This window comes from Dermacentor andersoni, chromosome 10 (assembly GCF_023375885.2).
Source record: "Dermacentor andersoni chromosome 10, qqDerAnde1_hic_scaffold, whole genome shotgun sequence".
Classification (NCBI taxonomy): Eukaryota; Metazoa; Arthropoda; class Arachnida; order Ixodida; family Ixodidae; genus Dermacentor; species Dermacentor andersoni.
The window spans coordinates 104,654,896-104,681,525 of NC_092823.1; the positions used below are offsets into that span (position 1 = coordinate 104,654,896).

The window sequence follows — 26,630 nt, forward strand, 5'->3', positions numbered from 1 at the left end:
TCACGCGAGTTCCCTTGTTCGTAAGTAAAATAAAGTAAAAAGAAAAACCAAAGTAATCCTTGCTGCCTTAAACAAGTTCAGAGAACTTTTTCTTTTTTCCTGAGCGCCAGGACTCTCTCCTCGTCAAGACGACTTGACGGCTTTCGACCATGATGACGTCATGGCGTCTCCCTTTCTTTCTGTATCGCAGCTTTTTTCCCTTCTCTTACTCCTTGCTTGCTGATCTCGCACTAACTCTCAACTGAAACCACCTCACGATTTTCGTTTGTAATGGCGTCATTGGAGCCCTCATGCATCTTGTGTGCTTATTTATTATCTCTCTTACGGATTTCATCAATATTTAGATCGGCGTAATTCACAGGCGTCCGCTAAAGAAGAACTACCTCCGCAGGTTGGCATCACAGGTGTAAAAATGCACGAAAGATTACCAAGAGCATCGTCGCTTCTCGAACCCACCGAACAAAGCCGCTTAGCCAATTAATTTTGCAGCTAGACTTTCTGCAAAAAAACCTAGTGCCTCAAAATATACGGTATGCAGCGTACCACTATATTGCTACTGGTGCTCGCTACTTCTGAATAATTTGCCTAATAACTACAGTTTGCATTTCATTGTTTAGAGGGATAACAAGTTTTGAACAAATACTGGCTTAGTTCCACGGTGGTATCGCTTGAAGACAGATTAGAACTGTAATGGTCGGCTTAAACGAGTCTAGGCCACTCGAGACTAGTGTAGTCACTGATCATAATACTAGTGTATGCGTTCTGCGTTCTTAGCGAAAGCATCCAAGCGAGGCATAGCATAGAATCAATGTTAAAGCACGGGGAGAAGAGAGGCAGTGGGCAGGAATGTTTCTAAACGTGCTACCAAAATATTCGCCGAGAAACGCTGTCCAGTCGCCCTTTATTATTCAGTTAAGATGTATATTGATCCGTTCATTGAATTTAGGTTTTCATTGTCATTAGACAGAAATATCGAAACCCTTATTCATCGATAAGGGCTAGGCACTGCCTACACAAAATATTTCTTACATAGAATTGGCCATGCGGAAACCCTCGAATGTAACTGGATTTGTAGACGAAGATATACATCACCTCCTCATAGATTATCCACATCGCCGCACACCAAGACGCCGACTTAAATTAGCCCTTATTACATTAGACCGCATACCTTTCAGTTTAAAGAAACTTTTGGGTCCTTCGCGAACAACGTCCTTGCAGAAGAGCGCTTCAAAAGCACTAAAGACTTTTCTTGGTGACAGCTGCATTGTTGGCCGCTATTAACGCTTTTATTATTCCTTTCATTTCAATGTCACTGTGTATATGTATGTTTCTGGATTATGTTATACTGACTGTTCAGATGTGACTATATGTGTTAATGCACTTACACAATGTATGTACCACCCGCTGACTAGAGACTGCGTTATTAAGCGAAAGTACCACTTGTATTTTTGAGACTTTTTCTACAGAACTGTGGAGTCATTTAACTTGTATATTGTACCTACCATGTGTTACTGTGTCATAGTGTTACCGTGAAAACATTGTTTTACAAGTCCTGGCGCTTCTATGAAAAGGTTATGTAATATGTAGTCCTGTACCCTGTATATTGTAAACTAGACTCTTTCAAGAGCTAAGGAGTGGCCGGCGCCTTAAATTGAGCTTCACCGACTCCTTACAATATAGCAATAACAAAAAGGTGCTGTTCTTGGTTACATGTAGTCGGGGAACGTGCTTTTATGGTTAGTTTCGAATACGCAACTGTGAGGGCCGTAGTTTAGGTAATGCTAGTGTAGAGTAAAGCGTGGGTCAATGCGGTTATGCAATATATATATGATAGTTTGAACTAAAAGAGCTGAACAGTACAGAAATTGTCTCTAAAAACCGACCAGAATTTATATGTTCCTTAAATGCCACACGAAGCACATTTCAATGTGGCTTCCCACATTAATGTCCCCGGAACTTTATTCAAGTATCCTACGGGTATATCTCACACTGTACGTTCTAGCTGGTGCCTATGAGCGATTTTACCGGACAGCATACCACTTGCATTGAGATGAATTTTTGGCACTGGCAATATTTTTGTCCTTACGTAGCACCAAGCTTTCCAGGCATTTTTCTTGATGACACACGCCATAATGCAGCCTGCATTCTCGCACACAGTTCTTTCTAATCAAACAGGCAGGACGCGATAAGAAGGAGGCTCGTTTGTCAAACCAGTGGTCAACTCAAAAACGACTAGGCGCGTCCCCTTAATTAGGCGCACTACGTGATTCTGCTTATTTTTTATTTTTTTTACGCGAATCCCGGCTGTAACATGATGTAGGACGGAAAGGGGCAGAAAAGATGCAGATATGTGTTCCAGGCCAGGGGGAAAGCTGCCTTCATTACTCGCCGGATAAAAGCCGACACCATTTATAACGCACGCGGCTGAGGCAACGCAGACTACGTAATCAACAGTGGCGCCACCACTGTAGCGTTCATTGAAACGCATCATCATCACTCTCGCGGCGTTTCGTGTCCGGAGATTATTGCGGTTTTCCGTTTCCCTGGTTCATATCTCTTCATGCTCGCAAGCGCATAGCACGCACATGCACACGCACACCCATAAACTCGGACCGTCATCCATCACTTCCGCGCTCCACAACACCAACATCTGTGTCCAACACGCACATGATATCGCGGGAACGCTTTTAAAGGAACGCCTGGTATGCACACCGAGCAACTCCCAGGACTCTCTTAGCGTTCCAATGTCACGAGTATAAAGGCTGCCTAGCTGATTCACTCAATCTTGCGGCTTCTCCGAGAGGTAGCTAGAACTGCTTGAGGAAGAATGCCAGGTATGTTGGAGATTTCGCTGGTACAAGGTACACCTCTGCGCAAAACGAGCGGGCGTGCAATGAATTCCGGTTGTTTTGATGCCCGTTCTACGGTTTTGGTCCGTTAGACTTCGTCCCGAGGAAGACACGGCAGTCGGTTTGTTTCTCGGGGTAAGATAGCGGGCATTCCGGCGTTGGTGAAAAAATACCTAACATTATATACTGCGTCGGGCAAAGTAGCGGAAATTACACGAAGGGCTGGAACGAATCAGACTGCTGGCTGTCAGAAGAGGCAAAGAAAAAAGAACCAAGGCTCACGGCGAGCTTTAATTTAGACCCTTTCGAAAGAAAATATATGTGTGTATGTCCCGTAACTGCTCTAGTCAACGAACTCATTGTGAACATTGGGATCTTATAGAACAGCCCGTATGTTCATATGAGTAAGTAGAGCTGGGGAACGAAGAGGCCTGCTATTTTGATAGTAACGACCACACCTGACGCGAAAATTGAAAAAACACCACATTAGACCAACAGGCCAACGTTGTCTGCTGGCTTGATAGATATGTTCTCGTATAGATTCATTGGATACGGATGTTGCGAAACATGTAAGTTTCTTCTAGTAGAACATTGCACAAGTCTCCCAGCCATGCTCTTTCGCAGCTTCCTTTCCATAAGGCATGGTGTCCTTCCTAGGCCGGGCTTTTTTGTTGAAGCACCATTTCCGCGACACATAGGCCGTCATTAACTGGTTTAAACAAGTTTCGCTAATACGTACTCAGGCACTAGACACGGCGCCAGATTTTACCATCTTGGCCGTAACGGCCGTGTTCCACCTTACCGCGTTGACCTTATTTTGTTGCGTGGGGCCTCGCCTCTTGTCCAAATGCCTAGAGCATAAGAAAGACGTGAGAATAGGCCTAGGCTGATTTCTCGTTAAAAGCAAACGCAATTCCTATTCTTATTGCTTTTATTGGAGGCGGACGGAAAATCTAGGTTATGCTTTCCTGCCTTCTGCGCCGGCTAGTAAAGGAACACGGCAATGTGAGAAGGCAATGCTGTTCTTGTGGCAGCCGTGAAGCGTACGTGCTTTGAGTGCGACCGAGGTGTCGACACGTGCGGGAAGTGAAATTCGGACCCGTATTTTTGCCGCCCTGCCTGTTTCGCAGTTGGAAAACTGAAAGGCTAAAAAATGTCGTGCAAGAAGGAAGACACTGAACGAGGATCAAGACTTCTTGGTGCTGCGCGTGACTGTCATGCTTTAGTGTGAGACTCGCTGTACGTTCGAGGGTCTGGATTATTCTGTCGCCTCGTGGAATGCGTCGTGCTAGCTGGACCGGGCAGCATCGAGGAGGAAAGGCAATGTTTTTTTGATATCTACCGGGAGTGCAAGCAGCATAATATATTTTCTGTGCGCTGATGTACCGCATAACAGTGAAAGTAACTGAGCAGCTGTACCCTTGCGCCCAACCAAGGAGTCTTCTGGCAAATCATTCACATCACGCGGTTGTCGCACGTCTGAAGCTGGCTCCGAAGTTGGGATTTGGTAGGAGTCGTCTTGACGTCGCTCTTTTCGATAACTTACCACGTTGTGGAAGTCCACACCACATTTGTAACCGTGCGTAATGTACACATTGTTCCTCAGTATACATACACATTGCTGGTTCTTTACTGTTCATAACTTTTCTTTCTCTTCTACATTTGTGCCACAGGACGCAAGAGTTTAGTAGACTTGTCTGAAAGGACAAAGTGCTTTTTAGCTTCATTTGCATTTACCCCTCACTTTGCGAGCTTTGTGTGGGCTGTACTCGGAAGCAGAATGCAGCTTAGTCCACCGAGTGCGTGCCTCTGGATATGTGCCCGAATAGATTACAATGTCCATTGGCTATGGGCGACTGTGTATATCCCAGCAGGTACACGCCGATTCTTTACCAATTCCCTGAACTGGCATGTGCCACTGTAACACAAGTGGTGTGCCGCAAATCCCTCGATAATAAAAAATATATATACAACGGGTATGGAAGCCTTTAGATATGTGTGATAATTCTTTCGGGACACACATTTTGTCAACACTCTTTCACCGACAAGCATAGCCTTCATGATCGCGACACTGACGGATAATAGCTAGAGGAGACAAGGTTGCTGCCAGCAATCATGCGTGACTGCGGCTGCTTCACCAACTCCCACAAGCATCCGCGTCATTCCGGATGCTGCATTTGGTTTTAAGTTTTCGTTAGTTGTGTTGAATATTCTTATTCATTGCGTTCGTCTCTGTCCGATGAGGATAAGCTTTTTTTCGTTTTTCTTTTTACACGTGTTTATAAGTGGCGAACTTGGATCTTGTCGTGAATAACGAACAATCGTTTCTATAGCGAGACCATGTCAGAGCAGTTATGGAAAATTTCGTGGACGAAATTGAAGGGGGAGGGGTGTGGCTAATATTCGGTCACTTGAACCACCTTGTAATGCACTCTACATGTGCACTACACGGTATTCCTTTTAATCTGTGTCGCTCTGGACGCCGAGGTCATGGTAACGAGTAGAAGGACATTTCCACCACACCATTGCGACAGACACATTTCAGTTCAAACCTAACCTGAACGTTACCAGCAGGAGATGCGCAATGATAATAAAGAAAAAAAATGATTTCCCTCTATGGCTTTGGGCCATCTTATCTTTCGCACTAAAGCTTCCAGGCTCCCTTCCGGACCATTTGGCGCCGAGCCGAGCCGAACAAAAGGGGCTTTTCACCGTGCGAAGGTCGTCGTGGCTTTTTCGGCACGAACTGGTAGCGATAAGGGTCCGAACAACGTTTACCTACGTCAACCAACTCGAGGGAAACGCGCCGTCAGCAGATGGTGGTTGCCGCTTTGAATAAAAAAAAAAAAATATAGTCCTTCTGCCGAACACATGGAAACAAAAAAATACGCAGCGAATATGCACTCCTGTCATCACCACTACCACTTTCATAGGACCGGAAGCGCCACCTACGCCTCGTTCACCGTGACGAAAACACGACTTTCAAAACCGAGATAGGTGGTGGTGATGTCGCGCTGTTGGCTGTTCGCCCACAGTCCCTCCTCAAGTTATAGCGATAGCATTCTATTTTCCTTCGCGTTCTTTTTTTTCGCAGGTAGAAAAAGCTTTCCTTATTTCCCACTCTCGTGTGTGGGTGTCCATGTGTGCGCGTTTGTGTTTATGCACACAATCGTCCCGACTGAAGGGCGCCGATAACAGCCACAATTATTAGTTCTTTTTTTTTATTTTTCATAGAGTTATCAGGTTTCGGCAGGCAACCATGCCCTACATCACGGGGTCCTTTTATCTCCTCGCACTTCAGCATAGCTTTGTTTGATTTAGTTTTTGTTGGCTGTTTCATTCAATTTGCTTCTACCTCGTTTCATTCCTAAAGGAAGAGGGAGCGCAATGGCCACACCTCTTTGGTTGTCGCTTGTGAACGTTGTTTCTCGATAAACCACAGGCAAGGGTGTCCCCTTCCCAAGGGGTCCTTGCATTGCACACACACACGGCAAATAACACAGCGGCGATAAGAGTACAGGCAAGCCCGTGGGACCGAGGCCATCTCGTTCTCTCTGCTTTTTTATTCTTTTTTCTTTTTCGCTTTTGGCACAGCTCTCGGGCGAAAGTTGGCGTGCATGCGCCTGTAAGCGATGCCCTTTCGACATGCTGCGTCCGGTAGGTACCTGCAATGCTTGCGTCAGCACTAAAACATTGACCACAATGGGGACACTATTTTCGGGCCCATTTAGTTTCGGAACATTGACGGTGTGTCATATGACTTTTCGTCGGCACGAAAAGAATGACATCGTCCCAACGCCCGACGGTCTGTTCAGTCCATTTATCTAGGGGAGATTGTATTTACCACGCAAATCGATTACCATGCGCGGACGTGCGTGCTCGTTTGATGTCCGGCCCACCACTACTCGCTTATGACAGCCGAATTCGCCGCCTACCACTACGCCATCTCGCTTTAGGGCGTGAACTTGATGATTGAAGTGTGTTGAAACCAAGGTTTTGTATTTTGTGTGCGTGTCGACACGATGATAAGTACTCTGTACGCTCACGGTCTATTCTGGGCAGACGTGGCCTTTCAGTGTCGGTGTGACGTCAGGGAAAATCGAAGAGCCTGTAATAACTGAGCGCGTCTAGAAACGTTTAAAATCAATTTCCTGCTCCCCGAGGGCTCGTAACGGGACACGCCAGAAAGCAGTTCGTGAAATACGTTTTAGCCCGATAGCGAATAGGACGGCCTTCTTCACCTCAGCACTTTGGTGCAGTACAGAAAAAGCAACTGTGTAAGTCACTTAATTGGAAAGCAGAACTACATGAAGGGGTCCTCCACTGTCAGCCTGTGACCGCTTTCCGCCCGATTCCGGCTGAAAGGAAGCTTCACGGAAAGGATTAGTAAGCCAGAATGGGCGAGGCCTTCTCCTCCCCTCCTGGAAACGCGCAGCATTGATTGGATGACGTGAGGTGCCAGCCTGTCCTACACTGTATGGATTTCTTGAGGTGGCCTATAGAAGTCCTACGTTATGTTTCGTAATCGCTAAAATGAATTTTGCAGGCTGGCTTTCAGAACTCGTTACCTGCGGTCTTGTCACGCGAGAGAACAGTGGAAATTAAATTATCGGCTCCCCGCTAGAAGGTGGATGGGGTATAAGCATTTGTGCCCGGAACTTCAATTGCGAAAAAAAAAAGAAAATGCCTAAATCTTCTCCAGCTTTTTTTTTTTTTCAAACAGCGTGATTACGTTGCAGAATTCGTTTCTCCAGTGGGATGTTGGACGTTTTCATTTCCAAAGATGACAGCATTATTAAGATAAGGCTCACCTATCGTGTTCTTTTCTTGAAATATATGTACGGAATAATAGAATATAGATTGTAGTTTTTATTCATCAGGCGTATGAACTGATGTTTTCATGACACTAGCAAGGTAAAGCGGTATTCGAAGAAACTCTTTACACAAAACACTTCAATATTATTAGATTTTGTAGTGAAATCATACGTCTTCCGCTGCTCATCTCTGAAAGAAAATTGTTTTGTGGAGACGTGGCATGATCGACCGTAGTTCGCCCGAGCTGTTACGGCTCCTTGTTCAAAGATGAAGCTCCAGAAAGTTTTTTTATTAAGTAACGTAGAGCTGGCTTCGAGGGATACCGAATATAAGCGTAAGACCACATTTTCAAAAAGGCTTTTGGATATCTTGGCCATACAGTGGCGGCGACTTCAAGCAGATCAATTGTGAAAGACGAGCAGAAGAAAATCGTAGTTTGTGAGAGATTTGTCTAGGTCGCATTTCTATTTTGGTATTACCTCAGGAACAAAATTTACCTTCCTTCAATGGGTAGACTAATCTTGCGCGCAATCCTAGTAAAAACAATGTGCAACCTGCGAATTTCCTTTGCATTACGCCGTTCACCCGACTAACCGAAAATTGTGGTTTGGAAACCAACCTGAAAACTAACTACTCGAAAGTGACAAGAATGCGTACACATCGGCTGACGCACATCTCAGCTAAAGAGCGGCAATTTCTCGAGCTCGTGTTAAGCAAAGAATCTACAGATTACCGACTCGCTGCAGAACCCTATACATCTTCTTGCACACTACAACGGCGAAAAGGGAGCGTTATTACTTGTAACAAGCGTTTTTATTTGTAACACTGTTTTGCAAGCATGCGATAATTATGAACATTTTTAGCTCTCACATTTTGTAGCGCTCATATATCGCTTTTCTCTTGTCATTTGTTCAACGACGGCCTCCGTACTCAATGCTCCCCTTGGAGCCTGTAAGCTACAATGAAATAAACAAAGAAATAATAAATGCCAATTTTGAGGAATATAACGAGAAGGGAAAATATGCTACGCAGTTTAAAAACCACCTATTACGCCTACATATATATATATATATATATATATATATATATATATATATATATATATATATATCTATGTGTATATATCATATCATGCGTTGTCCGAATTTACCTCACAAGTAGAAGCTGCAGTGCGTAAATAAAATCACTTATGGCATGTATCATCGTCTCAAATTTTGCATTGTGTTGCTTTCGACGTCGCATTCTTCTCTTTTTCCTTTTCTTTTTTGTTGGTTGTCGTTATGTAGACATATGGTACGCTCAGATCCCAAAATAAATTTTCATTACTGTATTACTGCTAGTCCTAAGATGATTGTTGTAACTGCCATTTTCCTGCTAATTGCTTGCCTTGATTTTTTTTTTCAATTTGTTGCGCGTTAAGTGTTATTTTTAGGTTCGCTCCTATTTCATGTATAACTGGTTACTTACATGTTCTTCACTACAAGTATCATGTTTGTTAACTTTCATGTGAAAACGTGCATTTTTGTTCCTCAACTCAGCTTCCTTCTTATATTGCCATTCTTGGGCAATTCTTTTCTTTTTTCCCCCTTTTTTCAGTTAACTGTTCTGCCTAGATGCATCCTGATACACATGTATACTGTATCGTCCAACTGCCACGCTCTCAAATAGGAGTAGCAGTATTGTAAATAAATAAATAAATAGATATAGATATATATGTCCGTTTTTTCTCACTTAGACATAGCGGTGGAAAAGCTGCTTTGTGCAGCTTGAAAACCACCCGGCACCCGTTGGTCACATGACGGCAGTTGGTGAAGGTAGCCGTGACAGTTTGACAATTGTAACTTGAATCGCGATGCATTTACACGCATTTCTGACTAGCACAAAATAGCAAGGCTCACAAAACAGCCAGAAAATCATCGTAACGAAATAACTCTACTGACATAATTTTTCAGTTATCAGAAATAGTTCAGAAATTTCAGAAAATCAGAAATTTTTTTCAGCCCTAATACTAATCTGTATAATAATAGCAGAGAAATAAATTTATCCTATGAAATAGACAATTATTACTTGTAAAAGGAAATTACTTTTTTTAATGCTCTAGCATTAAATGCACTCAAGGAGGTGAAGAATAGAAACGAGATTTTTGCGTGATAATTGTTCAAGTTAAACATTATTCTACCCTAGTACCATGATAAGATGAAGTGAAACGATTGTCTGCTTTACAAGATGTGCCAGAAGAGCGAAGGCCAGGAAGCATGGTGACGTACGTTATAAACAGGTACATAAGCAATTAACTTAAATGCAGATAACATGACAGCTTTATTACTTAGAAAAGCAGGCTCGTACACGCATAGTATTCTGAAAACATGTAGTGCAGTTATGTCGAGGACTTTAAACATTGTAAAGTATTGCGCAGCATGTGTTTACCATGGCACATTGCCTATAAGTATGACAGCCCACTTTGCTGGGAATAGCAGCTTTTGATTATTCTGCTTACTCCTTGCTCCCCATGCAGACAAGCAGTAAGTGATGACTGATAAAGGGAACGCATTGTAAATAAAAATTTCCACTCGTGGGGGTAGCATGTGCCTGAGTCGACGCATTGACTTACTTGGCATGCACACATTTTCAATGCGTGCATGCCAAGTAAGTAGTTCGCAAAGAGCAACACCCAAGTACTTTATTGACGGCACAACTTCAAATATGTTGATACTCATGTAAAGAGTGAAATTACTGCGAAGGCTCCTGCTTTTATTTTTTTTGTTATTGCACGGTGTAGCGTGGCTTTGTCTTATTAGTTTTCACTTTTAGGCATTTTTTTTGTTGACGGCTGAGGCAAATATTTCAGTAATTGGTTGTCATGCATCGATAAATCATGCTACGAGCTACCGAAAGCTAACGTAGCTCGATTTCCATGCGCGATTAGGTTAGCCGATACAGGATTACAGAATGCGTCATTGGCGTATACAAGGAGCAGCAGAGGACTTAGTATACCGCCTTGTTATTCACCTGGTCTAAGTGACTTTAATGTTCATGATGAAAAAAATATGTCAACTGTCATTCGTTTACGATGACTCAGATGATTTTATGAGGTGTAAAACAGTTCTGCGATGCCATAATGATTAAGGTTGTGTATTAATATAATATGGTTGAGTATATCGAAAACTTTGTAAAAGTTGACATAAACGCCAAGAACCAATTGTTTCTGTTAAATGCATTAATAATTGATCTCTTTTGTTTATAGAGAGCGATTTTCGTAAATCTTTCTTGCCTGAACCCAAACTGGCAGTCAGACAGAACAGAAGACTTAGCAAAAGATCTGCTCATTCTAACATAAATAACTTCACAGCGAAGCTGTTTAGGGTTACTTTGCCCAATATCTGTCCGCGTCTAGAAAAAAAAAATCCGGAAGATAGTGAAATGCCGGTCCGACTCGCGGCGGGGGTGCAGTCTGCAATTAAGGAGCCCACATACACAGCTTCGCTGGTCGCCCTTCTTCTTCACACAGTGCAAGAGCCCTAAACTTTTTTCTAACCCTTTAGACAAAACCGGAAGGATTGAAGGTCGTCTGTAATTTGACATGTCCCACGATGAGCCTCTGTTATGTACAGCAACATATTTGGAAATTTGCCTTTCGCGAGGGAAAGTACCGGGCTCATTCAGAGGTTATAGATGTGGGCGAACCCTGCGATCAAGATATGAATGATATATCAAAATTTTAATTTAAAGGCACCTGAATCCTCCGATTTACTGTGCCAAAGATATTGAATTATTGTCATTATTTGTTTTTCACTTGCAGGATACAGAAATGCGGACTCTAGAAAACCTGGTATTTGATAGACGTGGCCGGAAGGGGATTGATATGGAGAGGAAAGCGTTCTATTAACATTTACACAGAATTAGTTGAACTCTTCGGAAAGCTCAGTACCGCTTAGAACCTGTCCATGTTTTTACTATTACAGCGAAGCCGTCTATGGCTAGGATCCGGGGATTTATTCGTTGCACAACATCGACAGAAAACTATTATCTATGGTTCATACCCCCCAAATGCAATGGCTCATGCCCCCGTAAGGCAGCAGCTACAACCACTCAGCAAAGTGAAGTGAGCAGAGCATACATTCTTTGGAATCACGCATACAACATACAGAGCAGCATACGTGTCAATAACGAACAAGCTCAAAACAAGCATCCAAACCACATAAATGATGATACGGCACTTCTGCGCCTACATGCAATGCAGATCACGTAGTGCTCCCCGCATACTTTTCACGATAATGATTAGTGTCGCACAAGCTGCCGCGGTGACGGCAGCTTGACTGTAGCATACGAAACCGGGAGTGACGTAAATTCATTTTCGTACGTAAAAGAAGAACCCGCCTAGCAATTGATTTGTGTTGCGACAGTGCTATGGGAAGGCCGTCTGTAGTGAGGACTCTTTAAGAGCAACGTGCTTACTAGGCGCAGCGAATTTCTCTTCTCTCCTGGTGCCTTCTTTGTAGGTGCATGAAGTAGCGGCGCAAGTAAAGTCGCCGGATGTCGAAACGCCTCAGGCGAATAATTCGGTAAAGTGAATGTGAATGTCACCACGAGAATAATTTCAACCTACGTTGCAATGAGTAATAATTCGAGCTGTCGTTTACAGCTTCGCTGTCCAACAATGTTCACAACGTAGATTGGAGACCATTTTTTATGCTTTATTTTCCTACTTTGCGAAAATTGAGAAGCTTACTTAATTCAACCAATCAAACAGCTGCAGTTCCAGTGGAACAATTAGTGAAGAGATTATTAAAATATTCGAAGTTTACCTTCCGCAATTATTGCTTTAATTGGTTCCAGTATTTTTTGTAAGCCAGCAACTTTTCGACCACCCAAAATTTGACAAACTGGGCACACATTTTATCTTTTGCCCTTACGTTTTAGTAATTACTGCGTATGCACAGTTTTCCAGCAATTTTCGTATAATGGTTTTACTTTCTTTATCAGAGCTTGATAAGCGTCATTAGCGTGATTGGAAAGAAGCACTGTGCTCCTGTCGGTCGATAAAATTGAGGTTCGGAAGCGTTCGAGACTATTTTGGTGAACTAGTCGATATCGTGCAGGACTTCCTATGCTTCACGATAAGAAAAAAAACTGTTTGAACGAAGCGAAAGCGGGAAGGCGTTCACCGGCGTCATTTAAAATTATGCCTCAATTGATATTCTGCCTTTCGGCGATAGTAATGATAACACCGTTAGCTGTTGAAGTAGAACACGTGAGGCGAGTTGGCAATTCCATATGATTAGGGAATGCGAAAACGTCGAGAACAAACACCACACCACCTCGAACCCACACAAATTACGATTGAGCTTCACGTTTCTTTCTTTTTTTTTTATAGAGTGTGCCAGCAAGCGCTTGCGATCCGGGCGTAGGTGCTCCTTTGTATAAACGGGCGTCGATGTTTCAAAGACAAGTCTATCACAAGACAATTTCTTCTTCTGACCTTTTGCAAAGCACAGCTGCTCTTACAACGATGAATGAATTGCACTATGGCGTTTTTGCAGGGTGGATTGCCTGGCAAAGCTATGGTGACGCACGCAAATCATGGAAGGGAAGGCACTTTCAACGATGTTGTTGCCTATTTTGTTCCATAATTTCTGCCAGATCTTCCATTCACGTTTAGTGGTATTACTGTGACTACCAGGTTCTCGTTACGGGGATACTGTTGTAAATCTACCAGACGAGCGTCATTCATCTTCATATGAGCATCCAAAAGTTTTCACAGTTATTTAGTCTCTCGTTCTCCTCTCTTATGGAATTATTATCGTTCCGCGTTCCTTTGTATCTGCCACTAATAAACGACCTACTTTACCTGGTATCCCTGAGATCGTTTCTGATGTCCCGGTCCAAGCGTTCCTTAAATTACTTTAGTTCCATTTTAATTTTCTTCTTAGGCTCTAAAAAAGCAGAGGCCAGCTCTGTGCTCATTTTTGACATAACGAATGACGCTGTCTACACTGGCATAACAACTGCACTAGTACAGCAATACAGTAATGGCAGAAGCGACGTACCAGACTTCAATTGCGGCATTGTGGAAGTCATACAGTAACGCCCACCAACCTGCAGCAAAAAGGTGCGACGAGAGGAGCCTCGTATTTCGTCGTCCTCCTACTCCCGCTAGTCCTGCTGTGGAAACAGTCTTCTGCAGTGTTCGAGTATGTATAGCCGCAGCGTCGGTGACGCCATGGTACTGTGTGGAATTGATCATCGGAAGGTGCCCACGCTGGCAGAGATGGTCTGCGCAGGCGTGAACCAAGATGATGGTGTAGACCGCGCGTGGCAGATAGCGGGTTGCAAACTTGTCTCAAGAAGCACCTGCAGCATAGAAGTGCGTTGAGTCGAGCCCTGTAATCTGTAAGCCTGTAATCGAGCGCTGTAATATACATACATATATATATTTATACACGCCGTAGTTTCGTATAGTGTACATGATCCGAATAAGTGGATTGCGCATACAAATTAAGTTCCTAGGAACGCTTCAAATAAAGAAAAGCAACGCCCGATCTCAACTGGAAGATTATAACGTGATGAATCACATCAAGGAAGCAAGCTAATAAAAATTTATATTATGCAGTCTAATAAAGCATGCGTGAACTTCTTGCATAATAATGTACGTTTTTCTTCCCAAAAGTCTGAACGTACTTTCAGTCCGAATTCGCCCTACAAGTTATACACAAGATGCCCACTGCTGCTCAAAAAATGAATGAAAACATGCATGTGGACTCGATCACCGAAATTGCAGCTACGTACGAGCCTTATCTGCAAACCAACTCTTCTAACACAAAATAGGGATATGATAACCAAGGGAGCTGGCGGTTTCGCCGAACGCCTTCCCTGAGGCGAAGAGATCAGTGATCGTTATGGAAGCGCCATGGCATGGCATACAAAGGCCTCTCAGTGTCTTGGACGGAGAGGTTATGAAAGCATTGGCACCAGGCGTCATTCCAGCATTGGCCGCAGGCTACAATTAAGGCTAAGCACTATATGGCTATACGTTCCCCTGCCCCCTCGCACCTCCTTATTTTTATGCTGATGTCGCAACCACCGTTTCGAGCCATCGGCTTCTTAATGAGCTGGGACTGCCTCCTTTCTTATTTGCGTTGCATGCTATGACGAGAAAAAAAAAGAAGAACGAGGACTGAGGAATCGCAAAAGAAAACAAGATCTGCGGGAATAATCTGACACGTTTTGGGTGTGTCCGTATAATTATTTTCTTTTTCTTTTTGTTTTTTGCTTCACTTATAGTTTTCGTTTCTCTAGGCGAATATACTCAAGCTTTTGGACAACAGAGACGATTTTTTCGAGATATTATTTACTGTACCGCAAATCGTCGTTGCATTGAATGCACCGAAATAGACTAAAATAAACAGCGATTTCTTGTAGGTGAAGAATGCTTGCGTCATTAATTGGTAGAGTCAATAGATGCGATAGATATATTAGGAAACGCTTAGTACAAGTTGCAGCTTAGTTTTAAAGCAAGCAATATTGAGAACGGATGCGATGAAACTGACAGAGCAAATAAGGAATATGCGACTTGTTGGATTGTATGTCTTTTTTTTTCGACGTGCTATGTCTTTTATTTCTGTCTGCATAGAGGAGGGGAGAGAAGGAGTGAGGGGCTAGTTGCTAAAACCACATGTAATATTACAGGCCCACAACAAAACATGCAATACGAATATCGCTTATATCTTCGCAACCGTGCTACCCATGAGCCTTACTCTGCTATCACTGTGCAGAGACAAGAAGCCATTAATCGATCATAAATGGGTCAGGGGTGCAAATTTGGCCCTTGTTGCTCCACGCACGACGAAGCTGAAGCCACGTTTTTCGTCACACTCGGCGTTCAGATAGGCTTAGCATGGCAGTACGTTTGTCGATCAAAGCAGAAGTGGTCACGTTTGAGGGAACGGAGTGTGCCATAGTTGGCATATATATTTATTAAACTCAAGTTAACCTGTGCTGATCATTGAAATGTATCTGTATAGCGCAACAAAACAAGGGCGCTAGAAGAAACGAAGACGAAGACAAGCGCTATCAACAACGAAAATTTTACTTCCGTGATCGGTCACACTTATACCCCCAAACAACCACGTGCACACTATGACATCAACCATCAGGATGCACTTACATACATGACGGTATGGAAACAATCTAAAACCGATAAAACAAGAAATCGCACGAGAATCTAAATGGCATATCGAAAATGCAGTTCAGCCTTTATGCCATGCGCAAATAATCCAACTCTCTCGCGGACAATGACAGTGACGGTTCGCTGATGCATTGGTCAGCGGCCGAGAGGCGGCCGTCATACTTTCTGTGCTTATCAGAAGGTATGAAACATACATACAAGCGTGCGACTCGTTGCACAAATTTGATGATTGCTCGGGGATGGCGTTTTTTCGATCGACACGTTGAGATCAAGGAATGGTGTGAAGATACTCGGGCAGCAAAAGCAGAAGGACACCACTTCGCACCAGTGATCTTGGTTGGACCACGGCAGGCCGCGCTTCAACGAGGGAGCAAGCGTGATTGCAAAGTTACACTGCAGGACCCCCCCCCCCCCCCATTAACTGAATCAATGAGCTAAGCAGGTAAGCTTTGTAAAGCGTGAATAAATGTCACTTGAGTGTTTGGTTACGTCATTGCTGCGCCTTAGCGTCCTTACAGCTTCAGCAAAACGCACGAGACGTTTCAGTACTCACGGCAGCTGCAACCCCGACAGTATCTACGCGATAATTTTGTATACTTGCTCTGTGTGTTGCAGGCTCGCATCAGTAAATGTGGTATAGACTATCATACTAAGTTGTGGACTGAACTTGAACTTCCGTGACAGCAGGTGAGAATACGGGAGTTATCCAAGCGTCTGGATTTTTTTTAGTGACACTTATAAGAAGTGACAGAGAATGTAACCACAGAAATCACAAGGAAAGTTGATCGTTTTGTTTCATTGAAATGTGTGAATAGTCGAGCAAAGGTAAAAGAAAGTGGACGAAAAGACAACTTTCCGCCGGTGGTGACCGAACGCACGTCCTCAGCAATGCGCGTGTCGTACTTTACCACTGAAGCTAACGTGGTGGTCATCTTGCCGCCCACTTGGGTGTTTGTGCACAAGATTAATCCCTAGAATTTTTTTAGCCAGTGCAACTGACGGCCAAGGCAGTCAGTGGAGAAGTCCCCCCTATCCCTTTTCTTTTTCAAATGTGCCACGTGAACCATGAGCCTAAGAACGGGCCACTTGCTAATATACGCTCCTATGCGACCTCACAGCATAAAGGCCACCAAACTTTAGACTCTCACTATGCAGGCTACGAGAACACTGAAGCGATGCAGGGGCCAGACGTTTTGTTGGGCACAAATATGCAAAGTGACCGTTGGTGAAGATGTTCGCGACATTTATAGCACTGTTCTTTCGGGCTATGACTCACTCAATCATTTCTCTCGTATTTCCTTGAGTAAAGCCAAGTACTATAAAGTAGCACATATCACTAGCAATATTAAAGCAGTCATTCTAACTACTACGGTTCTTTTACATTGTGATGTATCCGTTATACCTTCACCCTCCGAGTAAGCGTGAAGAGAAAAAAAGGCGCTGTACAATACTTGATCACCAGCAATGGTGTTCCGAATCTGGGGCCCAATGCGCGAAGCGTTTCGTTCATAACTGCTCCTTTCCATTGGACGGTCGCCTTTGTTACTAATGCGTCCAGTAAGTGGATTGGCTGAAATTTGGTCTTGCGAACAGTTTCAGCGCAAGCTCTGCTCGTGCATATGGGTCACGTATTTTCAAGCCTTGCAATCAGTTCAGTGCTAACAGACGAGGCTTAAGCCAACCGGAATCTGTGTTTCGCTTATCCCTGTCAAGTTGGCTTAACTGCAATTTGAAAAGGAGATTCTCGAACGGCATCGAACAATACGGAGCTACAGAAGCGAGAAAACTGGAGTAATATTATAGTGGCTCATTTTCAAAGAATCTCGAATCGAATAAATATGACGTAGACTGGAGCGCGTTGGGTGTGCTAGTAACACCTGCATTTTATGTGTAGCTCCCATGCGGAAGAATGTCCGGCTAACATTTTGCTCAATCGTCGGTTTCCTCGAACACCGAAATTGAAAGTAAACACGATGGGTAAACAAGGAGGAACGTTCGACTTTGCTCCAGCTTCTGCTAAATGCTTCTACGAACGTTAAAGTGACGCGCCTCAGAATCCAGCCGGCTTTCAAAGGCTACGGAAGCGAGGCGAAGCTGAAAAAGGCGGTAAAGAAAAAATAACTTACAATCTTCGCAGTTTCGTCTCTCTCGCCCCTACATTTCGTTCAAACATCCTAGCAAGCGAAAAACATCTCCCGAGGTCGTTGCTGTAGTTACATTTGCATGTTATTAAAAAAAATATGTCGTCGACTGCTCTCACGGCAAGTGAACGTTGTTCATGTAGCAGCGACGTTGTGAAGCACTATTTTTTTCCTTGCTGTTTGCGCACGGTTGTTGATCTGCACTCGTTCGTCGATGATAAAAAAAAAAGGAACGCGGATCTGGCTGGGCACCGTTGACTGTGTGTTCTCGAAATGTTCTTTCGTTTGAAGGCTATCGCAGTTCCTTGTTGACAGCTTCTGAAGGCTCCTAGCTTACGGAGAAGCAAATCCGATCGAAGGAAGTACATACGTGGTGACAAACAACCCCCAACGATCAACACGTAGCGATGAATAAAACGAACACCGGGTGGCTCCAAATCACCTTCTCCTCGATAAATATAAAGTCGACGAAAACAGGGAAGAGAATGGTAGCTGATTTACTTTTTCTTGCGACATTCGCATTGTTCGCAAATTTAGTCCTCGGCATTTCCACAACATTTTATCGCTTAATATATGTATAAAGAAACTCCACGCGCAAATGGGCAAAGACGAACTCATGCACGTGTAAAGCGGTAGCTTTGCTGCCTTCAATATTTTTTGAGGGAACACCATCTCCTGACGCAGCAAATACGCGAGCGGCAGCACGGGTAGCATATCAACCGTTATTTGTTCAATGGACCGTTGGAAAAGCGACGCAGAACGAGACGCAATAACCCCTTATTTGAAACGCTTTTCTGTTCGGACGAGTTGAGACAGCCGAACACTGTATCAGGACAGAAAGTCGATATGATGCATTGGCACCAGCGACAACGTGCCTCCATTGTGTCAGTTTTCACCGAAGACCTCCAGTGTCAGAGCGGTTGAAATTCCCGCCTCCCACCCACCCACCCCGATTTTTCAATGTGTGAAAATTGCAGGATGAAGCACAACGTACTGCGACGTTTCTTTTTAAGTACAAGCACATTTTATATGCTCGCACTTCTTCGCATGTCGCAACAGGGAAAAATCATGCTATGCTGCCTGGCTACAAGTGAGGTTCAATACGTCTCCTAACATAAGCGTCTCATGATTAGACACGCTGGCTCGTGCGACCGAAGCGGCTCTTCAAACGTTGTTTTCTTCGCTAGGATACGCTTAGCCCTGTTTGAGAGAAGCTGCTAGAACTAGCGAAAAGAAACGAATAAAGCGTAATCTGTAGAGCTAGGAAAGTACAATAGGGAAAAAAATGTTTTACAGCATGATGCGTTTGGAGTGTTGGTGAGCATATACGCTTAGATAAAAATACAAATGGTGGCGACAGCAATCTTTCGGGCAACAACCTACAGTGCCTGCGGAAAAGAAAAAAAATCGTTGCTGATTTACTTGTTCTCTGGACTGTGAGAAAAAAAATACTGATTCAATTCTCGGCCTGGAGGGTTGCAGTTGTCGAAATTATTCGCGGAAATGAGTACCACGTGGCGTACGCTGCGCAGTCGCGTGCCCTCTTGTAACTTCAGATACAAGACGTAGTCAGATGATTATAGGTTGGAGCAAGTAGGCAGAAGGGAGGGATGCAAGGCTTAAGCGTACATTATAAGTGCTGCATCGTCATATGTTCCAGTGATCTGCACCCTCAGGCAGCTACACCCTACATAGTAAAACATTCTACCCTACTTGGGGCTTTTCATGTGTTCGGTTGATAAGATTGCATGCGTTTGCGTGCGTTTTGTTAACACAGTGCGATCGCAACTTTTCTACGAAAAATCCTACGTTGTGCTGGTAGGCACGGGCCATCAAAGACTTGAAAGGACGAGAAATGGAGCGTTAAAGAATGCGCTCAATATGTACCTGCTTATTACTCGAGGACAAATAAACCCCCAAAAAGGATGATAGCGCCAGAAAGTCTCAAAAACACTTAAAGCTAAGTAGCCAAGTAATCAATTTCTAACATGTACAGAATCATAGACTAGTCCTGCTACACTCTTGTCAATGGGCCTATGAAAGAAGAGAACTTCGGCCATCTCCCGTACAGTATTAGTTTGTGCCTTAAGAAAACCTTCGTGCTTAACAGCAACGGCTTTCATCGGGGTTCATTACAATCAAATGGGGCATTTCTTTATTATGTAAGCTTGCCCAGCATCCCCCTTCTTTCTGTCCCCATACATTTACCTAATATCCCTTACGTCAAAATTATTTAATTATTTTACCGTTCCGACGCTCGTTCCGAGGGTCTAATCTTTCGCTTAAGTAAAACGGAATGAGAATCACAGAAAACCACCAGAAAATGAAGCAAAAAATGCTCTGGAAATATTAAGCTCATTACCTGTATAAATGGCAAGTACATTCAACGCGACGCCGAAGTGAAAGAAAGGTGCTTTCAATTGATATTAGTAAATTGCCCTTTTACTACCCCACCCCTCAAACAAAGAAAAAAAAACCACTTGCGCCGTGAGAAAAGGCTCGTTAAGCCCAAAAGAGCGCTGGACGGTAAGGTGGATGGTGACAGCGCCTTGAAGTCTTCGTACCGGCACGGCGAGATGTAATAGATTTTGATGGTGTCCGCTCGAGCCAAGTGATCTCGCCGGCAAAAATGAAGTGCGTCATATTCTTATTCAGTCAAGCAATCCGCTAGTTTCGTCATATTTCATGAGCCACGATGGCATAATTATGAACAGAACACTTGAAATCTGTGACGTCACACTCCCGTAAAGTGGTTGGTGCTTAGGCGGGAAAAATAAAAAATGAAGGATGTATCCTGGGCCTTGTGGCAATATTACATGATCTTGTAATAGTGAACTTGTAGCACTATCAGCAAGGAAAAATTCGCCGACGGTTACGATACTGTCTAATGAAAAATTTGAGTGCAGCTCTATACGTGTTTTCATTTCGTAATATATTGGCTGGCGCGGACAGTTTATCTCGTGCGGTAGGTTACAAACGGTGCGAAGTGTGGCGCGACTGCCTCACTAATCTGGAGCTCGCGAGAGGCAGCGCGTGGGTGATTCGTGGACGCCATTCACAGCAGCAGCCGCAAACAGAGCTCCGCTTTGTTTTCTTATACGGGTTGTCTCAGCTAACTTTAGCCAGAGTTTAAAATGCAAATGCCGCATAGCTAGACAGAACAAAGGTAATGTTGTTTGCCGTCACTTGGAGGTAATCAAACAATTTTTTTGTTGCCTAATTAGATAGTTAGCCTTAAGTAAATAATCAACTTCTCATATATTATAGCTAGACGAAAAGTGCCAATGAGAAAATTGTAGAGCGACATGAAAAGCTCCCGATACAGCTTTCTCTTGCCCAGCACGTGCTACATAGAAATGTTTTTTTTTTTTTTTCGGGCGTGAAAGAAGCCCGCAAATACATGCAAAGTGCCTCGAGCGGCCAGTCGCGCGGCAATTTTGAGTGCATTTGCGGCATTCTTTCACACTCGAAAAAACGCTTTTATTTAGCACGTATCGAGCAACAGAAAGCTGTATCGGGAGTTTTTCATGTCGCTCTGCAATTTTCTCATTGACACTGTTTGTCTAGTTAAAACATATCAGAAATTCGTTATTTAAGTAAGGCTAATTATCTCATTAGGCGGAATGAAAAAAAAAATATAGTTTGATTACCTCCAATTGACGGCAAACAACAATGCATTTGTTCTGTCCAGCTACGTTGCATTTGCATATTTTAAAACTCTGGCTAGAGTTAGCTGGTACAGGGTACCCTGCGTCTAGTATCGTTGGACGCGCTCGCCGCATGCGATCGCTGAGCAGACGACGTGCGCTATTCCGGCGCCATCCCGTAACGATCGTCGCCGCCCTACGCTTTTCTCCTCCCGCTTTCGCCATGCCCTCCTCCCACGCTTTCCGTCTCATTGTTCCGCTGCATCCTCCTCCTCCTCTTTCCTCCTCGCCTCTTTCATCCCCCGCTGTGCTCGTTCGCTCGGTTACGCCGACGCTGACGCTCGCAGCAGGAAAGGGTGCCTGAGAGCTTTCTCAAAAGTTCTGAAGCAATACTTTATCAATTCTATCGAATTTAGCATCTATCTTTAATGTCTATTAATTATTTTTGTTACTTTTCCTCATTTTATTGTCTGATTACTTCTTATGGACGTCATTAGATATAGAACGCCCTGTTTCCGCTTATTGCCTCACTCAACAGGGAATGCGAATTCATCTACAACTCGTAGAATGTCTGCGAAACTTGACGCACTAGTGTGTTTCATCACACTGCTTACTCGGAATGCATCTGAATTTAGAATATATATCGCCAATGAAAAGATTGTTTCAGACCACGCTGCAAACGACAGAAATATAGGAAATGACAAATTTATTTCTGAATCGCAATTTACGTTAGTAATGACAGTAATCATTATTTTTATGGTGACTGAAGCATGCTTGTGCAGTAATAAATCCAAAAATGTCTAAATGAGATTCGCAGCAACTTGAGGAGCGAACTGAAGCCACGAATCAAATGGGTCAAATAGAATTCGTCAGAACGCATAAATGGTTAGGAGGAGTGCAAATGAGTTATTAGTTTTACAACTATAGACATGTGAAAAATGCATGGGCTGCGTTTCCGCCGCAAATCCAGCCTGTTCACTTTATGACGAATTCGTGAAAACTTGCACAGAGGTGTTAGAACACAAACAGGAAACAAGAATGCTGAAGGTGAAATTTGGAAGCTGAGGCTTCATGATGGTCATGTTGTGCAGTGCTGCTAAATTACAAAATGTGGCTAAAGAAATGATCACATAAAGGTGAAATCTCTTGGGAGCTTCAATTACACAGCGTAAAATTTACGTCTGTGTTAGACATCTTGCACGACAGTATGAAGTGAAAAGAAAACAGCAGACTATTTGGTGCGACTGACTAAATAAGAGCTGCCAGAAAAAAATATATTGCCGTTTCGCACAGTCCGCAGAGAACCTATGACATATCTGGAAAAATATAATGCGCAGCAACCCTTACAAAAATTTGTGCGGTGTTTGTTGGAGCGATCATTTGCAGCAGCGAGTGAGCAATCTCCGTTCAATACATGTAGAAGAGGGAAACTTAATTCACGTTGAGCTCCTCCACTCTTTAGGGGACGTGCCACAGCACAAAAAAGGCGCGGACCTTTCTAGTGCACAGATGTTAAGCCGGCGTCAGCCAATCGCCGCAGGTACTGGGGTGAGCACCCTCTCCGGGATCAGTGTTCTCCGCTGCTGCAGCGTCGGCAGTGTAGCTTAGATGTAGAATTCTGGACTGCCAGCCTGTTTGTAGTAACTTCTAATGCTCGTTACACAACCCTAATTTCTCTATATTTGTCGTTTAGCCATTCTAGATCCGACCACGGCGGACGTCAAAAACAACAGGGGAGGGAGCAGTCGCTGGCAGCTATCGCTGACAAAAAGTCTTGGTCGAATGAAATGTTCGCATGCAACTAAAAACTATGAAAAAATCCATTTCCGTCTAGCAGTATGTTGTTAAAATGCAATAGAATACACACTGCGCCGCTTAAATAAGAACTAAACCTCAACAAATATTCCAATCTTCAAAAGACACCACATGAATCGTCGTCGCAGACCTGGTACGACGCAGCGTTTCAGACATTGCTTTTGGGCACCGTGGAGCGATTATCATCAAACGAAAGCAATTCTACAATGCTTATTCTTGTAGAAGCCTGGCTGTGACCCCATACCGATGCAGGCACACAATGACTCCGATGCACCAGCGCTATATAAGATTCCCAACGTATCCATAGAGCGTAATGTAGCGACAACAACGTGTTAGTTAGAATCCCTGAAATCATTGCTTCCGTGGAATGGTGCATCCGGTTCAGCGGCTTACTCGTTGTGCTTTTCCTGCTGCTCGGTACGAGGGCATATGTTCGTGTACCACACGATACGGTGGTATGATCATAAGAGCGGCTGCTAAAAATTTCATGCAGCATGCTTTCTGTGCATGTTCAAGAACCTGAACTGGCCAAAATTTACCCGGTGCCTCCACAACGACCTCACTCGCTGCTCACCCTGGAGCTGCGGAACATCAAATCTCAAGATGTGTCTGTAGGGTTGCATCGTTTGTTCTAATCAAATTGCGAAAAAGGAATAAACTATATATTTGTTTGAGACACAATTATGGCGTAATGCGAAAAGTACCACAAAGAACAGTCCTGTTTTGGATTATGGTCACGTTCCTTTCCGAAATGCCCTTTCGACACGCTTTACAAAAGAGCCGGGCTGTCTGCAAACTAGGTTTAGTTGAGCCTAATGGTTTTCGCGGAAGGCGGCGATGAAAGTCTGCCAAGACAGCAGGCCTTCCGTAAGAGCACACACACAAAAAAAATGAAACAAAATAGCAGTCGGGCTAATCAGAAAGACGAACTGAGAACTCCTAATTCGAAGGCATCCGCCACGCTGCGAATTACCTCGCCGGAAACAGATAAAGTCAGCAGAGACGAACATCCCGTCGCTGTACCCGGAAGAACAAACTCAGCGGGGAATCCAATAAGTGACCGCCTTTTCTGGGTTAGGCAGGAATTAAAATGAATCGCTGCAGTGACGCGTGTGATCACAAAAGCGTTAGGGTCAGCGGCTAGCCCCTAATTACGCGCGCAATTTGCATTCTTTCGCTTGGCAGGCGTGCCGTGAGATGTCGTTCGGCTTTTGTGGGACAGCGGCACGTTTGCGGCCGCCTAATGGCACTTAGATCAGTACTGAATGAAAGCTACAGCATTGAAAACTACGAAACACTGAAAGCTTCGTTCTTCCCGTCCCATTGTCGCATAGCTGTCAAGACACGGACGTTGAAGGTTCATGATATTTATTTTTCAATATAAGCTGTGGTTACCGAGTTAACGTGCGCTTTACAATCGACTCCAATTCTTCAGTGCCTTCACAGAAGCAGACTGTTGATGCTTTCGGAAAAGCTCTTTGGCGATGGCACGAATTAACATTTGCGCGCGAGCTTTCAAATGCAGAGCGAGGTGTAAGAATACAAATATAGGGAATTTCTGCTTTTGCTGCCTGTGAATTGGTAGTGAATGGAAAGCGACGTCATGGAAGTTTCTCGGGAAGAAAAGAGAAAATGCAGAACTAACGTGCATGCTTGAAGTTTATTTGAAGCGAAACTTGCTGCCACAGGCCAATAAATGCTATACAACTAATGGCGATGCGTAAACTGCAGTGTAATTTCACCATATCCGACGCGCTTTCTCATGTAATGTTTGTGTTTATCCTCTACAAAGGCCACACCATAACCTAATCTATTTTTTATCTTTAAGGCGGCTGCACAGTGTGAGACCTGTGCGCAGAGATGTCGCGGTGAGAAAAGCGATGTATGCTGCTTGTTCATGGAAGAATGGCGATCGCAGGCGTAAGCGCAAAGTACAGCCCGTGCCTAGCTACATTTAGAGATTCTGCACCTCTTGTGTCACAATGGCCACACACCTATTCTGGAGGATTGGCTAAGATTGAGCGAACTCTCAGCGGCATATACCAAGCGCCTAAAGCAAAGGAAATCAAGCAAGTTAAAGAGTTCGTTTAGTTCATTTGGGCTACTCTATTATTACAACATCATCATCATCGTTGTCATCATTATTAGCATCATCGCAATCCTACATCTATGTCCACTGCAGAGCGAAGGCGTCTCCCAGCGATCTCTAAGTCTTGCGGTAGCTGATTCCAACTTGCGCCTTCAGATTTCCTGACCAGTGTACTTTAAGTATACGAATGAGGAGGGTGTACATACGGTGGTTTTAAGTAGGAATTCATTTTATTTTTTATTACGCTTAACAAAGGCACTGCTTCGTCGGTCAGCATGCGGAGATTAAACGGCATCATTTACCGATGGCTTGCGTTAAGCGCGCATGTAACCTTCATATATCTGTTTATAAATATATTCGCCGAGGCACCCGCAGTATCAACCACATTCGAATCGAAAGGGGGAAAAAGAAAGCGTCGCTTAAAAAACAAGTAAGAGATGGAGCTGGGTTCGTTACATGCATAGCTGACCTTGCAAAACAAAATAGACATAAGCAATATGCTATATTGCAAAGATGAAGTAAATGTTATTTAGCAAACGCGGTCTAGGGGACTCTTCGCCGCCTACTTTACAAGGGTATTCCATTAGAAGTAATCATGAGCCTCATCACGGCTCTTGCATCGATTAAGGCCCCTTTCATCGAACCGAAGTACTTGGTAAAATAAAATCATAAGAAGCCAACAAACACGGACACCAAGGTCAGCATAAGAGAAATTGTGCCTAATAAATGAAATAAATAAATTGCTGGCTTCTCATGATATGACGAATAAAAATCGGACCCCTGGGTTAACCCCGTTTCATCTCGTTGGGAAAAGAAAAGTATTTCGCTGCCGAAGTATGCATTCTTAACTAAAGTGACTAAGCACAGAGGCTGCGTTCGCGATAATTTTCTTGTGAAGTCATAGTAATTCCAGAGTGCCAATGTAAATAGGCACGGCGGTAAACGTTCTTATTACTCAATTGGATGTTGAGCATGGTAACAAAAGCTGAGTGCCGCCCAAAAGAAGAGGGAAAATATTTGGAGAGGATTGCGCTAGCAGTTGGCAAAATCTTCCTTCGTTCCAGAGCTGCGTGCACTCTGACTTTGGTA

The 26,630-nt window shown here is 43.8% G+C and overlaps 1 protein-coding gene and 1 long non-coding RNA gene across 2 annotated transcripts in view; one reads left to right on the top strand and one right to left on the bottom strand.

The window, feature by feature from the left end:
* Positions 1–14,025, bottom strand: part of LOC140213579 (uncharacterized) — a 33,604-nt gene extending 19,579 nt beyond the window's left edge. Inside the window, exon 1 of the long non-coding RNA XR_011890458.1 lies at positions 13,761–14,025. This is a non-coding gene — a long non-coding RNA (uncharacterized lncRNA). The remainder of the gene's footprint in view (positions 1–13,760) is intronic.
* LOC126544564 (U8-agatoxin-Ao1a-like) overlaps positions 1–26,630 on the top strand; it is a 136,527-nt gene that overhangs the window by 97,903 nt on the left and 11,994 nt on the right. The gene's annotated exons all lie outside the window — the stretch shown is intronic.